We start from the raw sequence: 2,988 nt of genomic DNA, 5'->3' as shown, positions 1-2,988 counted from the left end.
CCCGCCCCGCCCGCACTGCACTGCCTGCTCCATGCATTCCACGCATGCGTCGCGGTGCCGAGGTGGAGCAGCTGAGGATGAGGCAGCCGTAGCCGAGACTCCATAATAATGGCAAATTATTACATCTCCCTTTTTCGTGGAACACAATAGGCGATTATCCCCCCAAGGCCAGAGGTGGCCTTGTGCTTCAGAACTCCCGCGCGGCGGGCCTACAGGCGGGCCTTAAGGCGGGCCTACAGGTGAACCTAAAGTTGAACCTTAAGGTAAACCTACAGGTGAACCTAAGGTGAACCTAAAGGTGAACCCTCTGGTGAATCTACAAGTGAACCTACAGGTGAATAACCTACAGGTGAACCTACAAAAGGGCTTACAGGCGGGCTACAATTATGGGCCTTCAGAAGAACCTATCGGTGAACATACAAACGGGCCTACAGGCTGTCCTACAGGCGGTACTACAGGCGGGCCTACAGGCGGGCCGCCTCCTGTTGCAGGTCTCCTCTCCGACTGGTCTCCAGGCCCTCGCCGCGCACGCGCCGACTCGGCACAGCGCGCCCGGAGTGTGGCGCGCTCTTCGGGCTCCGTGCGGCCGCGCGGTGAACCACAGTCCTGCCCAAGCCCGTACACACCAGTGCGCAACTCCTCTCCTTTTTCTTTCATCAGCCCCCCCCCCCCCCTTCACCTACTCCTCGCACTCTCTTGCTGCCCCGCTGCGGCCGGGGAGGGTCCAGGGAGCCACTAAGTGGCGCTAAGTGACTCCCGCTGCAGCTACCGCTCCCTTTGGGCGTGCTGCCTGTGTGCCTGAGCCAAAACACTACCCAACACCCTCAGACAACAGACTACCTGCTCATCCCCACAGACAGACAGACATACAGTAGAGCTGTGCGAGTTGTTCGATATCGAATCGAATCGACTCGGCCTAATTCGAGTTCGTTCGATTTCGAATTTGCCTGATTCGATGTCGAATAATTCGAAATTTCGAATCGGGTTGGTTCGACATCGAATCGCATTGGGGTCTAGTGTGCGGCACCCACTCTATGCCCGCACTACACGTTGTACAGTCGTCGAACAGCAGGTCAGATTAAATGAGTTTAAAATGACCGCGTGACTTGCATATGAAATATACAACAGATTTCTTTTTCGATTCGATTCGGGCTCGAATTTGGACTGATTCGATTCGATTCGAAATTTTTGAGCCAATTCAATTCGATCCGATTGGAAGAAAATTTTTGAGATTCGATTCGATTCGAAGGCAGAAACCTCGATTCGCACCATGCAGCTCTAACAGAAAGACAGACAGGCAGACAGACAGACAGAAATAACAGGTAGCAACATAACAATTGTTAGTAGTGTTAGTAGCAACGGGTGTTGAGATTCTTGCAATTTCGTGAAATTGTGTTTTGTGCACAAAGATCAACATGGGTAGGACATTGCACGTTGCAAGTTGTGATAATTGAAACATAAATGATAAAACCAGGAGATCGGCCAATAATACGCGAGGACAAAATAGAGAGCGAAAAGTGTGTATAGACATTATTTGTTTTGAGAATACGTAGTGTCGTGTTACTGCGAAGTTCGACCGCCTCCTGGCGGTCAGGCAGCGCGAGACGTGCGATGCCGCGCTGCCGGACGGGTGGCCTACCCGACCGCCTGGTCCGCCTGGTCCCGCCTGAGCCCCTCCGGTACCCGCGGCCATGGCGACCACGTCCTCTCCTCTCTCTCCATCTCTTTCTCTGTTTGTCGCCGCGGCGGTTGTTTACGTTTCCCTGTGCGCGGCACGTGGACGCCGTGGACACGTCCCGGAGGAGTGCCAGGTATAGGTAGGCGGGGCGGGGCGGGGCGGGGGAGGAGTGAGTTGCCAAACGCGCCGACGGTCGAGGGCCGCGAGCAGCAGAGGACGATGTGACATGGACCGCCGTGGACTTATCGTGAGGGACAGGAAAAATCTAAAATGGTGGATTAAATTTGTGTGTGTGTGTGTGTGTGTGTGTGTGAGAGAGAGAGAGAGAGAGAGAGAGAGAGAGAGAGAGATAGCGGTGTGGAGGAGGATGATACCAGGAGGATAAGTCAAGGATCGGGCTGGCTGAGAGAGAGAGAGGGAGAGAGAGAGAGAGGGACTGAGGCTCTGACTCAGCGTATGTCTCCGTCGCTCTCGTGGGCCGCCGGTCGAGCGGTGGGGGGGCGAGGTGGGCACACGCTCGCGAGCGCGCCGCAATGGTCTTGTCCAGTGTCGCTCTGCGCTCCGCGGCCGCCGTCCGACGCGCGACGAGTGCTTCGCGCTTCGCGTCGCGCCCGCACCTTGTTGTTGTTGTTGTTATCGTTTTGTTGTTATTGTCGTCGAACGCACTTGTCGGGTACCCGCCACCATGTAGGCCGCGCGGCGAGGTGTGGTGTCTAGAACCAAGGTTGTAAAGACGGCGCCGCTAGCCGGTTTCATTTTTTTTTGTGTGTTTCGGTTGGTTGGTGCAGTTGTTGTTGTTGCTGCTGCTGCTGCTGCTGCGGTGGTTAGCGGGTCCTTGATGGGCCGGGCCCCGCGTCAGGACGGTGCGAGCGCGGGGCCCTCGAGGACCCCCCCGGGGAGCAGGTCTAGAGCAGGTTGCGCTGGCCTCGCTGGCCTCGAGGCGCTGGCCGGCCTGCTGCTGCCTGCGGGCGGCTGCCTCCTGCGGCCCGGGCTGTTCGCGGAACTCGGCGCCCGTCATCGACGCCGTCGTCGGGCTCCACTCACTCACACATGAGGAGGAGGAAGGCGACACACGCCGTGTGTGATTAGGAGGAGGGTCCATCCTCCGAGTCCGCACGGGCAATCGGAATAACATCGAGCACACTGTGGAGATCCAAAGTGTATGATCGTCGCACACCACGCTGCTGCCGGTGTATGCGATGTCTGTACGCACACTTTAATTTTCAGTGCATGCACGCGTCCAATTGCACAAGTCGACGCCTAGCACGGCCGTGTGTGTGTGTGTGTGTGTGTGTGTGTGTGTGTGTGTG

At 57.0% G+C, this 2,988-nt stretch overlaps 2 protein-coding genes across 2 annotated transcripts in view; both read left to right on the top strand.

Moving 5' to 3' along the window:
• Positions 1-2,988, top strand: part of LOC127750967 (uncharacterized) — a 19,134-nt gene that overhangs the window by 13,850 nt on the left and 2,296 nt on the right. The window lies entirely within an intron of this gene.
• Positions 2,210-2,988, top strand: part of LOC113211060 (uncharacterized) — a gene marked incomplete at its 3' end in the record, with an annotated part of 27,573 nt that continues 26,794 nt past the window's right edge. The window contains 1 exon segment of the mRNA XM_052273779.1: positions 2,210-2,402.

This window comes from Frankliniella occidentalis, unplaced genomic scaffold, assembly GCF_000697945.3.
Source record: "Frankliniella occidentalis isolate FOCC.00 unplaced genomic scaffold, Focc_3.1 Scaffold299, whole genome shotgun sequence".
NCBI classification, from domain to species: Eukaryota; Metazoa; Arthropoda; class Insecta; order Thysanoptera; family Thripidae; genus Frankliniella; species Frankliniella occidentalis.
This window is presented reverse-complemented; position numbering and strand designations above follow the sequence as displayed.